Raw genomic sequence first — 16,703 nt, 5'->3', positions numbered from 1 at the left:
CCCGTGGACTGTAGCCGGCCAGGCTTCTCTGTCCATGGGATTCTCCAGGCAAGAATACTGGAGTGGGTGGCCATTCCCTTCTTCAGGGGATCTTCCTGATCCATGCCTTGAACCTGAGCCTTGGTTGGAATAACTCCTTCTAAATTAGCAGAGAAGAGGATTCTGAGCACTGTTTCTCACACTTCAGCTTTGCCTGAATACTGGAATTATTTGGAGTAACCAGGAGTTTTTTACACTCTTGATGCCTGAGTCCCACCTTCATTTAATTGGTTTGGGTTGCAGTCTGGACAACTGAATTTTAAAGTTCTAATGTGCAGCCAAGGTTGAGAACCGATGCCATAGACTCTTCATAAATTATCTGTTCTTAATTAACTTTACCTATTCTCATCGTGTTGGTAGAGGTTTTGAAAGCTTATATATTTCCTTCAAAGATTAGCAGCTTCCTCAGGACCAGAATTATCTCTATATTTTCTAACTGGTTTTTTAACCTCTGCCTTCTAGCTTTCCTTTCATCTCATTAAGGGCCCAGTTGAATCTCTCTCTTCTGTTGACTGATTGGCTATTAAAGATTGAAAACTCTGACAGCAGCTGGAAGTCTCCCTCTTTTAGAGTTTTCTTCCTCAGGTGATAACCTGCTTGGTGAGAACCAGATCCATGAGGTGGGGCACATAGCCATACTGCCATGGCTCCTTCTACCGGCAAATGTTGCAGAAATGGATTCCATTCCCAGCCAAAGCAGTATTTTACCTCTTGTTTTTCCTTTCCTCCCATTTGTTTCAACTTTTACTGAATTAAATAATGATGCGGGCTTCCTTGATGGCTCAGTGGTAAAGAATCACCCTGCCAATTCAGGGGACACAGGTTTGATTCCTGGTCCAGAAGAGCCCATATCCCACTGAGGAACCAAGCCCATCCACTGTTGCTCACTAAGCCCAGCGTACTGAGCTGTGCTTAGAGCCCAGAAACTACAACTGCAGAGCCCACGTGCCACAACTACTGAAGCCCGCTTGCCCTAGAGCCCGTGCTCCACAAGAGAAGCCACTGCAAGGAAAAGCCCATGCACCACAACTAGAGAACAGCCCTGCTCGTCGCAACTAGAGAAAAGACCTCCCAGCAATGAAGACCCAGCACAGTCAAAAGTAAACACGTTAATAAAATTACGTTTAAAATACAATAATGATGCATGTGAAACCATTCTCAGAAGTAACCAACTACTTTGATTTTCATTTCAGATGTTTAGGGAAGACGAACAGATAGCAGAAGAGCTCTGGATCTGAAGGCAGGATGTGGGTTTAAGCCCTGTCTACCGCCTATGCTGGACAGTCACTTTGCTTCATTGCCTGCTAAGTCCTTTCAGTCATGTCTGACTCCGCAACGCTGTGGACTGTAGCCTGCCAGGATCCTCTGTCCATGGGGTTCTCCAGCCAAGAGTACTGGAGTGGGTTGCCATGTCCTTCTCTAGGAAATCTTCCCAACCCAGGGATTGAACCCATCTCTCTTTGTGAGGCCTCAATTTCCTAATGCTGGAGCTCAGTAATAATGATATAGGGTTGTTAGGATAATGGGATTAGGGGTCTGAAAAGCACTTTATAAAACATAAAGCATGTTTGAAATATTAATTATTATGATTGTGAAAGGAATAAGTGAAAACCTTAAGCAAATGATTAAATCAATTTTATATAACAATCATTTAGCATCCCTCTTTTAGATTAGAAATAATTTCCCTTAAGCCTTTCCTTGTTTGCCAGAATCGATCAGGTCTCACATCTCTGTCTAAAATTTAACTTGGTTACCATTATTCTGTATAGTCAAAGCTATGATTTTTCCAGTAGTCATGTATGGATCTGAGAGTTGGACCATAAAGAAAGCTGAGTGCTAAAAAACTGATGCATTCAAATTGTGGTGCTGGAGAAGACTCTTGAGAGTTCCTTGGACTGCAAGAGGTTAAAATCAGTCAATCCTAAAGGAAATCAACCCTGAATATTCATTTGAAGGACTGATGCTGAAGCTCCAATATTTGGCCACCAGATGTGGAAAGCCAACTCATTGGAAAAGATCCTGATGCTGGGAAAGATTGAGGGATGGAGAAGGGAGCAATAGAGGATGAGATAGTCGGATGGCATCATTGAGTCAATGGACCTGAGTTTGAGCAAACTCCGGAATATAGTGAAGGACAGGGAAGCCTGGCATGCTGCAGTCCATGGGATCACAGTCAGACACGACTGAGCAACTGAACAACAAACCGTTATTCCAAACATGGTATTTGTCATCTAAACACAAAGCAAGTATGCCATTGTGGAGACATTCCTTTCCCCAGTGAACTCTTGAAGGAAGATATGATGAAAAAGCAAAAGGAAGGAAGCTATTAGGTATTAGCTCATTCATTCATTCTCCAGGTATGTACTAAGAATCTGCCAGCTTCTTGAGAGCCTGCTGGGTGGTAAGGGCCATATGAGGAACTGTGGTTGGAGTACCAACCAGGACCAGTGGGGAAACGTGATAAATGTTACAACTGAGAAAGATGGCAATCAGTGGCAGGAGATCTCAGAGAGTCAAAATTTATAGAAGCGAAGCTTGCATTGGCCGCCCGAGGTGGGCTGGGCAGGATTGGTGCCTGGGCATGGAGAGCAGGAAGGTCTGGGTGAGAGAGCACGGTTCGTTAGAATAACTGAAAGAAGTTCAGTGTACCTGGAGCATGTGAGAGGGAAGGTGGTGAGAGAAGAGGATGGAAAGACAAACAGGAACCCTAAACCTTGGAACACCTGTCAGAGGATTTGGATTATATCCTGGGGGCATTGGGAAATCATTAAAAGATTTGAAACGAGAGTGATAGCATCAGATTTCTAGGGCTTGTGCTTGTTGGTTTTCCTCTGTTTGTTTGGTTACAGTGTGTAGCAAGCTTTTGAGAGGAGAAAGGAGGAGACTAGATGTGATACTCCATGCGAGAAATGCTTGGGATCTAGTCTTGTGTTGTGACAGATGGAATCAGAGAAAGGAAGGGAGCATTCTTTGTAAAACTCCAATCTGATTATATCACTCTCACACTTGAGACTCTTCCAATATTTCCCATTGTTCTCAGGATAAAATTTCAAAAACTCTTAACATGGCTTATTAAAGGACCCTTCATGTTCTGGATGCCTCTTTCTGCCCTCTTACGCACTGACCCTCTCTGTTCCTTGTACCATTTGAAATATTTGAAAGAGTTTACCCATCTACTGCTCTAAATTCTTTGGACATTGAGGTCGAACACACATAACCTGCCTAGAAACTTCATAGAAGTCATAACTGTTTCACTGAGGAATAAATGTATGACGTGAATGATTTGTATGTATCAATAAGACATGTAGTTGATCAAACTTGGAGGGGAGAAGAATCCTAAGGATGAAACAAATGTTTCTGGCTTGAGTCACTGGTTGGTTTAGAGAAACTTTGGAGAGGAGGCAGAGAAGATGGTTCAATCTGACTTACACGAGTTTAAGGTAGTTGCAATTTATCTAAAAGGAGATGCTAAATAAGCAATTGGATCTAAGTATAAACATATGCCAAATTCTGTGCCAGGCACTTTCACACATATTAGCTCACGTAATTAACTAAAGCCAAATGTAGATTAAAAAAATTAACTATATGATTTAATTTTAAAGTAGGCACTACACTAATTGTGTTAATCCAGGCTATGAGTAGCCCACATCTATTCATCTAGGGAAATGAGCAATTTATCCCTGGAGGAGTTAAGAACTGTCTAATGATTTCAAATAGTTTCATTTCCAAAGTATTTGCATGGCACAATTATGGGAAGACTTAAAAACAAAAACACGTATAGATGGGTGAATGAATAATTTTATTACCATGGAGGAGTTTTAGCCTGTCCCAGTCTTTGCAATGAGTAATCATGGGGCCCAGCTCATTTTAAATAAGCCCAACAGAGAGAAAAAGGAAAATGCCCAACCACATTCAGCTCAACCAATACTTGGCAACCTGTATTATCCTTGACACCTAGCCCTGTAAGGGTTCTCCCTCCCTACTTTTGGCAAAGTATTAAAAACTAGACCTGTGAAATACTTCCTCTACCTAATTTACATATTTTATGCATCTTTGTTGCATCTCTAGGTACAATATTAGCATTCCAGAAAACATTTCCATTACATCCTTCAAACCTTCAGACTGTAAGTTTCCCAGCAATAGAAGTAAGCTATTTTACATATGGTAGTGAATATATTGGAGAAGGCAATGGCACCCCACTCCAGTACTTTTGCCTAGAAAATCCCATGGATGGAGGAGCCTGGTAGGCTGCAGTCCATGGGGTCGCGAAGAGTCGGACACGACTGAGCGACTTCACTTTCACTTTTCACTTTCATGCATTGGAGAAGGAAATGGCAACCCACTCCAGTGTTCTTGCCTGGAGAATCCCAGGGACGGGGAAGCCTGGTGGGCTGCTGTCTATGGGGTCACACAGAGTCGGACATGACTGAAGCGACTTAGCAGCAGCAGTGAATATATATATCAATCCAATCTCCCCAATTCATCCCACCCTTCTCTTCCCCTCCCCTATGTCCACATGTTCATTCTCTACATCTGTGTCTGTATTTCTGCCCTGAAAATAGATTCATCTGTACCATCTTTCTAGATTGCACATATATGCATTAATATATGATTTTCTCTTTTATCATATCTCTTTTGTGATATTTGTTTTTCTCTTTCTGAATTATTTTACTCTATGGGAACCTGCTATAAAGCCCAGAGAGCTCAGCTCAGTGCTGTGATGACCTAGATGGGTGGATGAGGGAGAGTGTGGGAAAGAAGTCCAAAAGGGAGAGGGTATACATGTACATATGGCTGATTCATTTCATTGTACAACAGAAACTAATACAACATTGTATGGCAATTCTACATCAGTAAAATTAAAACAATTAAAAAAAGAACTAAGCTCTTCGCTCCGTAAGGTTTTAAAATAAGGTTTTTCAAAGAATGATCTGAGGCCAGCAAACTGGAATCAACAGGGCTGCTTGCTTAAAAGACGGACTTGGGTCCTTATCTCCAGGTTTACTAAGTCAGCATTTCTCAAGATGGGATCCAGGAATCTACATTTGGAAAAGGTTGCTATCTGTCACACTAAAGTTGGAGAATTTGTATCCGTTAAGTAAGGTAGACAAATCTCACTATACATCTTGCTGTCAGAAATAGCTATGCTATGCCTTCTCATGGAGAAGTAACATACCAGAACAATAGATACATTCAATAAATTTTTGAATTCAACAAAAATTTGAATTCACAAGTGAAAATAAGAGGCTGACTCTTATTTGGACTCCAATAATAGTCCAATAATAATTGGACTCCTTGAAAGAAGATTTTAAAAGATTTTACCCACCTACTGTTGCCACTAAAGTAATTGCTGGAGAACAAATATTTTACACAGAACTACTAAATACCAGGTAAGTGTTCACTGATTACAAAAAAAGTAAGCTAATTAAAGGGAGTGCTTTATAATTAAGGTATCTTATTGACAGTAGGGAAGATCCGTGTTACAGAGTAACTCCTAGGTTATGAGAATTTTGTTTTTAGATTTTGCTTTCTGTTTTGTGCATATTTGTTTGGTTTTTGATTAGGACTTTTCAAAGAAGTTTTCTAAAAGGAATGGCAGAATTGACTCACTGAATTAAACTCTTAGTTATTGCCCATAAACCTTCATTCAACATCTGTATAATTCTCAGAGAAAGACTGTATGTGTGTGTTTATATATATATATATATATATATATATATTTAATACTTAACCTAAATATGGATATTTCAGTGTGTTTAAAATTCTTTTGTTTTCCAAAACAAATAGACTATTATTTGAGAGATGCTGGACAAATAAAGATATGTGAGACCTGATCTCTGCTTTTCTCTGCATTTTTTAAATTTGAAAAAGAGAAGGAAAAATCAGTTTTGCAAACATTTTCATTCACAAAGCTTAGTCTTTTTTTTTTTATTATTCAGACACTGAAAGGTTAATTTTTAAGTACTTTTCTTTGGCAAAGTAAATAGAAAATTCTATTACCCATCAATTAAAGATAGGTAAGAAGTAACAGAGTTTGAACAGAGATGGGGTACATATTATGCATGCAAGGAAAATTAAAACTTGAGATCTTGTAGCGGGATGCACGTGCTTTGATGTACAAAAGAACCATTGTTTGTGTGGGACAAAACCTCCCCAGTATAGAAAGAGATAAAAAGGAGGGAGTTTCTAGCTGATTAAGGTCAACTGAGATCTATGAATAACATAAATGCTATTAATCTAGCACCAAATGAATCACAGGAGTACAGCGGGGCATGGTTATGTGGCAGAGTTCACGGCAGGAGTGTTTTATGTCACTTTGTATTAGATAATGAGCATATCCATCCAGATTCCTAAATACAATCCAAACTGGTGCAGAAGAAGCCTTAAGGAGCTGTAGAGAACAAATCGAAGAGCTAGATCTGAAGTTCGGAAAGGTAATAGCGATGTTTAAACAGTGCAGCTAGTTGAGATGTTGGCAGGCAACCGTACAATCTCACCCCTCGGAAACGGCATGAGAAAGGATTTCATAGTTGGATGGCGAGCAGCTTATCATGTATAATGTCACCTCCCTCTTTATGTCCTAGTTTAATAGAAGAGATGCAGACAGTAATGCCTTAAAAGACTGGATGCCGGAAAACATGGAATTCTTTTTCTCTAATGACTAATTTAAAATACAAAATGAGCTACTTCTTTCTTCAGGGAAACATTATAAACTCGGTAAGTAAGTATCATTCTTTTTTCAAAGTTGAATCTATCTAAATGTTTGAGAGTCCTTTTATCTAAGTCTTATTGAAATATATATTTATTTTAAATATGTTTGTTTATGTATTGATTTACATTCCAGATCCATTTTTTCTTATTTTTTGCTCTTTATTGGAGTAGGTTGATTTACAATATTGTGTTAGTTTCAGTTGTACAGGAAAGTGAATCAACCATATATATACCTACGTTCACTCTTTTCTAGATTCTCTCCCTATATAAGTCATCACGGGCTTCCCAGGTGGCACTGGTGGTAAAGAATCTGCCTGCAATACAGGAGACATGGGTTCGATCCCTAGGTCAGGAAGATCCCCTGGAGTAGAACATGGCAACCCACTCCAGTATTCTTGCCTGCAGAATCCCCACAGACAGAGGAGCCTGGCAGGCTACAGTTCATAGGGTCGCACACAGTTGGACATGACTGAAGTGACTTAGCACTCACACACACACATGCATCTATAAGGCAGAGAAAGTCAACAGTTGCCAGCACCCCCAAGAACCTAAGACAGCAGCACAGGACTTCTCCCTCAGCCTCTGGAGGAAGCCAACCCTGCTGACAGCTTGATTTCAGATTTCCTGGCCTTCAATTGTCGAGAGAATGAATTTCTTAATACAATGTGGTCCTTTGTGATGGTAACCCTAAGAAACTTAGTGATGCACAGAATTCATGCAAATGTCAGAACCCAGACTACAGTACCAATGAGCAGCTGGAGGAAACAAAAATGTGCAGTTTTTAACAAAATCCTCGATAAAGGGACCAAAGAATGAAGGTGGGCTCACCATCAGAAGGGATTTTTGAGATCATCTAGTGTCATCCTGGAGCTTCCCTTGTGGCTCAGCTGGTAAAGAATCTGCCTGCAATGTGGGAGACCGGGGTTCAATCCCTGGGTTGGGAAGACCCCCTGGAGAAGGGAAAGGCTACCCATTCCAGTAGTCTCATCTGGAAAATTTCATGGACAGAGGAGCCTGGTGGGCTACCATCCATGGGGTCGCAAAGAGCCGGACATGACTGAACGACTAACACACACACAGTGTCCTCCTATTCATTTCACAGCTGAAGAAACCGAAGGAATCTATCCTTGGCTTCCTTTCTCCTTTGTCTCAAGTGAGATACAGATGGTCTGTTCTCACCCGGGCCGGAAATCTCTGTCTGGCTGAAACCCCAGATGATTCATCTGGATTCCCAGAGAGTGAGAAGTTCTCACCAGTAAGATGGTAGCTATAAAATGCATTTACTCTAGAGTACCACCCTGTAGGTGTTCTGTGCTTAGTCACTGAGTCATGTCCAATTCTTGCAACCCCGTGGACTGTAGCCCACGGAGATTTCTCTAGGCAAGAATACTGGACTGGGTTGCAAGCCTTCCTCCAGGGATTGAACTCAGGTCTCCCACATTGCAGGCAGATTCTTTACCACCTAGCCACCAGGGAAGCCCAGGTCACAATGGCAGAAGCTGGAAATATGAACCCCTGTCTTTTAAAACACATCTGCAATCCCAAATATGAGACCTGTTATGTTGAAGCTGTAAGTAAAATCAAACAAGTATATTTTTGTTTCCTCAGGTTAAAACCAATGGCTCAGAACAAGGCAGAAGAAAGGGAAACTGTGGCCTATTTCTATCTGTGGCATTTAAAACAAGGGCAGGATGTTGCTACCTGGCTGACAGCTGACCAATTGTATAAAACCAGAAAAGAAGGACAACACACACACATTATTTAATGATGCTGAAGGACTATAAAGGCAGTGAAAAGCTTGAGAAGGTCAAGATCCTTGGCAGAAGGAAAGTTAATTGAGGGGCTGGAGAGAAAGTAGCTGCTGAGATGCAGAGAAATTGAGCTCAACCAGTGAGACCAACAGCTTCCCTGTTAGCTCAGTTGGTAAAGAATCTGCCTGCAATGCAGGAGACCCCGGTTTGATTCCTGGGTCAAGAAGATCCACTGGCGAAGGGATAGGCTACCCACTCCAGTATTCTTGGGCTTCCCTTGTGGTTCAACTGGTAAAGAATCCATCCACAATGCAGGAGACCTGGGTTCTATCCCTGGGTTGAGAAGATTCCCTGGAGGAGGAAACAGCTACTCACTCTAGTATTCTGGCCTGGAGAATTCCATTGACTGTATAGTCCATGGAGTCGCAAAGAGTCAGACATGACTGAGTGACTTTCGCATACATACAGTGAGACCAGCAAGCAGTCTCTTGCATCAGGATCATCAGGAGACAAAGATGCAAGAAGCTAAGATCCTAGATGGCTTCCCTGGTGTCTCAGCGGTAACAAATCTGCCTGCAATGCAGGAGACCTGAGTTCGATCCCTGGGTTGGGAAGATGCTCTGGAGGAGGGCATGCCAACCCACTCCAGTATTCTTGCCTGGAAAATCCCATGGACAGAGGAGCCTTGTGGGCTACAGTTCATAGGGTTGCATAGAGTCAGACACCACTGAATCAACTTAGCACACACACACATGCAAGATCCTAGAGAGAAGGGAAGCTCAGGAAAATAAGCCACTTTTGCTCTCGAGTTATTCATCCATTTGTCTATGGTACAGGCCAAGAGATGGGGAAGCAAATCCAAAAAGTGCTTTTTCTGCTAAGCAGCTGAAACACTGAGGAGGGCTACTGGTGGCCTCACTGTGCTGGGAGATTAAAAAAAAAAAAAGTATAGCAGCTGCCAATGTGGAGATGCTCAGGCAGTCATTTCAGGGTTTCATGTGAGATGTCCTATACTTTTAAAGTAAAAGCAAATCTCAAGTAAAGAAGCCATAAAGATCGAAACTTGGGCTCAAATCAGCTTGTCCCCTAATTGGACTAACGGGATCTGCTCCTCTAACTGCCTTCCAGAAGTTAAAGAAATTCTCTGGAGAAAGAGAATATCTTCGAGACCTTCTGCAGTTTTTCATACATGAGCTCCAGGCTTCCCTGGAAGATGGTCAGATACACTTGAGAGAAAGGACTGCTGCTGCTTCTGCTGCTGCTAAGTCGCTTCAGTCATGTCCGACTCTGTGCGACCCCATAGATGGCAGCCCACCAGGCTCCTCCGTCCATGGGATTCTCCAGGCAAGAACACTGGAGTGGGTTGCCATTTCCTTCTCCAATGCATGAAAGTGAAAAGTGAAAGTGAAGTCACTCAGTCATGTCCGAATCTTCATGACCCCATGGACTGCAGCCCACCAGGCTCCTCCATCCATGGGATTTTCCAGGCAAGAGTACTGGAGTGGGGTGCCATTGCCTTCTCTGAGAGAGAGGTCTAGGAGGTAAAAAATCCATCATGGAACCAGACCCAGTTGCGATTCAGATATCAAAGTAATCAGGCTCAAACTTTAAGACCTGAGCAGATGTCCACCTTCCTTCACCACAGACAAGTCCTAAAGGATCACAGACAAACTTTTAGTGAGTGAAACTAGAATGGACCTGGCTAAGCATCTTGGTGACTCAGAAACAGGCTTTTCCTCTGAAGACAGTAGTTCTGTATGGAGTGGCCTTGAGGGAAGAGGATGGAATACTGACCATTGCCCCAGAGACTCAGTCCTTTATCCCTGAGGGGTTATTCACATGAAGCCAGTATTTCCCAAAATGCCTGGAGCCCTGAATTAGGACACAGCACTAGAATTTTTAAATAGTAAAGCTGAACTGATTGAAAGGATAGGAGAGGATGGACTGCGTTCATAGGCAAGTGAAGAACAGGAGCTCAGAATAGCAAGGATGAGTTTCCTGTGAGTGGCAGTGAGGCTCAAACCTTGACACAGGCTGTGAGAAGAAAGAAAATGAAGTTCCCCTGGACTTCGTTGGCAGTCCAGTGGTTAAGAATCTGCACTTCCAATGCAGGGGGCACAGGTTCAACTCCTGGTCAGGAAACCAAGATTCCACATCCCATGCCATATGGCCAAAAACTAAATAAATAATAAACAGAATCAAAAAATGAAAATGAGTTCCTGCGTAGAATTAATTATTATCCCTTTATTTTTATTCATCAGAAGCTGGGAGAAAGTGGGAAAAGGGGCTTTGAGAATTTTAGTTCCCCTTTCTGTCTCATACTGCCCCCACACTCGTGAAGTTGCAAATTAAAGAATTAATAAAATTAGGACAAATCTCTCCACTACCTGTGTGTGTGCTAAGGCGCTTCAGTCATATCCAACTCTTTGGGACCCTGTGAACTATAGCCTGCCAGGCTCCTCTGTCCATGGGATTCTCCAGGCAAGAATACTGGAGTGGGTTGCCATGCCCTCCTCCAGGGGATCTTCCTGACTCAGGGATCAAACCTGTGTCTCTTACATCTCCTGCGTTGGCAGGCAGGTTCTTTACCACTAGTACCACCTGGGGAGCCTCCATTACCTAACTCAGTATAATTGCTTTGTTCTTTTCTGTCTTGTTTCTTCTTCTTGAGTTCTTTCCTTGCATATTGCATTTTATCCTCTCTCCTTAAGATGCCCAAAAAAGCTATGCGGCTACCCCAAACTTACCCCATAGTCCTGGCACAGGGTTAGCCCTAAGGAACACTTCTGGGACCACAACAAGAAGGTGGAAAAGTAAGTGAGGGGGCACTGACTTCTCCCACTTGCAGCATCAGGCAAGCTCAGAATGGAGGCGAGGCTCTGGTGCTGACCAGTGCCCACCTGGGAGGGCGCCACCGGCTCCATGGCACCAGGACACTTAACAGGCTCTGCTCTGGTCCCATCTGTGCTCTGGGGTCTGCAGGCTTTAAACCAAGGACAGGGGTTTTGCCTTCTCTTTCCCTTCTGGCTCAGCTGGTAAAGAATCCACCAATGCAGGAGATGCAAGAGACAAGGGTTCAATGACTGGGTGAGGAAGATCCCCTGGAGCAGGAAATGGCAACCCACTCCAGTATTCTTGCCTGGAAAATTCCATGAGCAGAGGAGCCTGCTGGGCTATAGTCCATGGGGTCGTAAAGAGTCGGCCACGACTGAGGGCACGCACACACTCACAATCCCTTCCCGTAATGACTCTTAGTGGTGAAGCAGTTAAGGCAGGATTCCTCCTCTTGGCTGGAACTTCGCATTTTTTGTTGGCACTGTCTCATCCCCGGAGACAATAGCAGATTGTGTGCGGTGTTCTCAGAGGGATCTTGTCCTGGCAGGCAGGCTTCCAGTCAACATGCTTAACATCCTCTGCAGAGACCGTGCCTTGTTCCAACCTGACTTTCAAGTGTCTTTTATAAAGACAATCGTTCCAATCACAACGGGCAACCGCATGAGGAACTTGCACAAAACTGAAAGCAAAAATCCTCCTAAGAGAGTCTCACAGAGGAGCAGAGAAAAGGAGGATGCTCAAAAGGGGAGCGGAGGCAGCCTCCACTGAAATCCTGGGACCCAGATGCTCCTGACACCCTGTCTGTCCCCGGATTAGAAAAAGCCCTTCCCTTCCTCATACCTCTGACCCAGTTCGCAGTCCTAAAACGGCTTGCTCTTGGGTAATCTTAACCACAGCCATCACCCAGGTGAGGGGCTTTCCTGGCAGGAAGGTGAAGAATTTCAAGCCATGCAGAACTTCCGACCAGGGCCCGAGGGTCTGGGTCCCCAACCAGCAGCCACACCCTGGAACCACAAACCCTCCTCCACTGTCCCCTCACCCCTCCCAGAGCCAGAGGTGGTGGGGAGCACCATGCAGATAACCTCCAGGAAAGACTGCCTCAGGGGACAAGAAATCTGAACTAAGAGAAACAACCGTAGAGTCACAGTTCATAAAGCACAAAGTATTCTGGACTTCCATGTCTCAAAAATTGATGTGGAAGACAGATTTTAAAGATAAGATGGGGAGGGAGGTGGGAGGGGGGTTCAGGATGGGGGACACATTTACACCCATGGCTGATTCATGTCAATGTATGGCAAAAACCACTACAATATTGTAAAGTAATTAGCTTCTAATTAAAATAAATTAATTAATTTAAAAAATAATAAAGATAAGGAGACAAATTCATCAAGGTTAAGCAGCTCACTAGAGGTCACATGGCTTGCAAATGACCCAACTGGTTATAAACATGAACTTTCTGGGGGAGAAAAGACAAATCAATCATGCAGAAAAATTCCAGATAATTTATGGAGATGCTCAAGGGAGGTGGAAGAGAACCACCCACTCCATATGTGTGGGCAGTACATGGTGACAGCCTTCCCGGAGGATGGCATGGGCGCATGGGGGTAACTGCACTGTGGAGAAACTGACGAAGCCTCAGCCACTAGCTGGTCAAGGTCAATGTCAACTGGGATATGTCATGTAGACAGTACGTACCTTTTTTTGGTGGGGGAAGGGGAGGAGAGAAGCAGGGTCCTTCATAAGGGTCTAGTAGATATAGTGGAGATGGAGGTGAAGTCCTAGGCCTAGGCCTAGGAAAAGGCAGAGGTGAGGCAGAGGCCTCCGGAGCAGAGGCCAGGCCTCCCTGACTCCCCCCAGCAAGCCCTCTGCTACCTCAGATTCCTCACTCCAGCCTCCCCCTGCCTCTGGGAACACAGAGCAGCAAGAATTGCCATGCAGGACCCTCCAGGGTCCCCACTTAGAGCAGAGCACAGGATCCAGGATGCTCCCTCCCCACTGTGGGAGATCAGGGGGAACTCGGTGTCCCACTCTCCACCAGGATGAAGTGGGGAAGCTCTCTGTCCTCCAGAAGAGAATAAACTCTTGTTCTCTGTGATGGGGGGAGAGAGAGTGGGGCTTGGCCTCTAAGCAGAACCTAGAAAGAGGCCAGAGGTGGTGCCCCCAGAGGAGATTCTCAGATGCCACTTTCACACTTGCAGTGTCTCCACTTTCCCTTCCCATTGACTCTAGGGAGCAGCTCAGAGTCTGGGCCAGAGTGACTGATGGGAAGAGGGGATCTGCTCCAAAGACATCTGTGGATTTCAGAGTGGGAGTTTCCCCGACACCAAATTCACCTCTGTATACACAGGGCAGTAGTCATGTATGGATGTGAGAACTGGATCATAAAGAAGGCTGAGCACTGAAGAATTGATGTTTTTGAATTGTGGTGTTGGAGAAGACTCTTGAGAGTCCCTTGGACTGCAAGGATACCACACTAGTCAATCCTAAAGGAAATCAACCCTGAACATTCATTGGAAGGGCTGATGCTAGAGCTCCAATACTTTGGCCACCTGATGCTAAGAGCCGACTCATTAGAATCAGACCTTGATGCTGGGAAAGATTGAAGGCAGGAGGAAAAGGGGACAACAGAGGATGAGATGTTGGATGGCATCACTGACTCAACTGATATGAGTTTGAGCAAGCTCCGGGAGATGGTGAAGGACAGGGAAGCATGGTGTGCTGCCGTTCATGGGGTCACAAAGAGTCAGACATGACTGAGTGACTGAACAACAACATACCTACCCAGGGCAGCACCCTGGTGGTAGGGGAGCAGCTTCAAAGGGACTAGAAAGAGTAGCCACCCTTGGGGCTAAAGAACTGGATGGGGCCAGCCAGTTCTGGGAGGCTGGGCAGTATGTACCCTTGATTGGATGTGACGAGAGTGGCACTTTACCTCTGCGGTCTGCCTCCCCAAAACCCATCACCCCAGTCTAATCATGAGAAAAACAGACAAATTCCAACTGAGGGACATTCTACAAACACTTGACCAGCACTCTACAAAACTGTCGAGGTCAGCAAAGACAAGGAAAGTCTAAGAAACCATCTCAGCCTAGAGGAGCCTAAGGAGACACGATGATTAAAGTTACTGTGATGTTCTTGATGGAATCTAGATGGAAAAGGTCATGAAATCTGAAGAAATTGTGGATTTTGACGTTGTGGTACACATGTACAATGGAATGAAAAAGAATACGTTTGGGTCAGTTCTAATGAGGTAGATGAACCCAGAGCCTATCATAGACTTAAGTAAGTCAGAAAGAGAAAAACATATATTAACACACATATATGGAATCTAGAAAGATGGTGCTGAGGAACCTATTTGCAGGGCAGCAACGGAGATACAGATATAGAGGACAGACTTATGGACATGGGCATGTGGAAGGAGAGGGTGGAACAAATGGAGAGGAGCATGGAAGCATATACACTACCATATGTAAAATAAATAGCCAATGGGAATTTGCCGTATGACTCAGGGAACTCAAACTGGGGCTCTGTAACAACTTAGAGGGGTGGGAAGGGGTGGGAGGTGGGAGAAAGGTTCAAAAGGGAGGGGACATATGCATACCTGTGACTGATTCATGTTGATGTATGGCAGAAACTTATACAATATTGTAAAGCAATTATCCTTCAATTAAAAATAAATACATTAAAATTAATAAATAAATATAAATGATGGACTTTAACTGATAATGTACCAACAGTGGTGCATGAACTGTAACAAATATACCATACAAATATAAGATGTTAGTAACAGGAGAAACTGTGTGCCCAGGATACAAGAATGAATGCTTGGTAGTGTCTTCTCAATTTTTCTGTAAATCTAAAACTGTCCAAAAATTAAAATTTCATTTGACTAAAATGCCCAACATCTCTGCATAACCTCTTTCTATAATAACACACAATTCTGTGTCTTATTAAGCAAGCATTTTCTTGGTATGTAACTCAGTTGATTAAGTCTAGCTCTCTGACCAGACACTCGATTCTGAGAAGGCAGGGATCATGCCTGTTTGCTGCTGCTGCTGCTAAGTTGCCTCAGTTGTGTCTGACTCTGTGCGACCCCATAGACGGCAGCCCACCAGGCTCCCCCATCCCTGGGATTCTCCAGGCAAGAACACTGGAGTGGGTTGTCATTTCCTTCTCCAATGCATGAAAGTGAAAAGTGAAAGTGAAGTCTCTCAGTCGTGTCCAACTCTTAGAAACCCCATGGACTGCAGCCTACCAGGCTCCTCCGTCCATGGGATTTTCCAGGCAAGAGTACTGGAGTGGGGTGCCATTTCCTTCTCCACATGCCTGTTTACTGGGCATCAGATCTCTGCAACTTGGCACAGTGCCTAGCACATAATAGGAGTTCAATAATGCTAAATGAATTATACTAGTATTATACTAGGGTATTTAGAGCAGCTTTATCTAAACACATTAAATTCAAACATTCAAGCCCAGGTCAGGAAGAATGCTAAAATATTTAAAATATCAAAATAAGAAAATAGGATCCCAGTAATTTCATTCAAGATGTTAATTTTGATGATAAGAGATTAACATAGACATATAAGGACAAAGTACAAACTGTATGATCCAGCAGTGTGACTCCTGGGCATACATACTGAAAAGATGAAAACTCTAATTCGAAAAGACACACGTACCCCAGTGTTAATAGCAGCACTGTTCATCATAGCCAACACAGGAAAGCAACTCAAGTGCCATTGACAGATGATTGGTTTAGGATGTGGTGGATATATTTATACAATGGAATATTAGTCATAAAAATGAATGAAATATTGCCATTTGCAGCAACATGGATGGACCTAGAGAATATCACACTAAGTAAACCAGAAAGACAAATATGATATCACTTACATGTGGAATCTAAATAATACAAATGAAATTATATATAAAACAGAAATAGACTCACAGAAATAGAAAACAAATCTGTTGATTACCAAAGGAAAAAGGATTGGCAGGGGGAAGGGATAAACCAGGAGGATGTGATTAAAAAACACAAATTACTGTACACAAAGTAGATACACAACAAGGATTTACCATAGAGCATAAGAAACTATATTCAATACCTTGTCATAACCTATAACGGAAAATAATCTGAAAAAAAAAATATATATATATATATATATAACTGAATCACTTTGCTATATGTATGAAACTAATACAATATTGTGAACCAACTCTGTTTCAATAAAAACAAAAACCTTTTTTAAAAGAACAAAGAACAAACTAGAGCAAGGTTACAAACATGAGTTGGGAGCTACCTTACAAAGAAGAGGAATCAGAGTCAACAAATTCAATATAAGTACGAACAACGTGGTGTCACATTAAAAG

General features: G+C 43.1%; 1 long non-coding RNA gene across 1 annotated transcript; it reads left to right on the top strand.

The window, feature by feature from the left end:
- The first annotated feature begins 6,224 nt into the window (after positions 1-6,224).
- On the top strand, positions 6,225-9,758 carry LOC133258505 (uncharacterized). The gene is made up of 3 exons (XR_009740055.1): positions 6,225-6,473; positions 6,624-6,756; positions 8,359-9,758. It is a non-coding gene; the product is annotated as an uncharacterized LOC133258505 (long non-coding RNA).
- Positions 9,759-16,703: the final 6,945 nt, after the last annotated feature.

The sequence above is a fragment of the Bos javanicus genome, chromosome 12 (assembly GCF_032452875.1).
Source record: "Bos javanicus breed banteng chromosome 12, ARS-OSU_banteng_1.0, whole genome shotgun sequence".
In the NCBI taxonomy this organism is placed as follows: domain Eukaryota; kingdom Metazoa; phylum Chordata; class Mammalia; order Artiodactyla; family Bovidae; genus Bos; species Bos javanicus.
The sequence above is the reverse complement of the archived record's forward strand: the minus strand, read 5'-3'. Positions and strand labels throughout refer to the sequence as shown.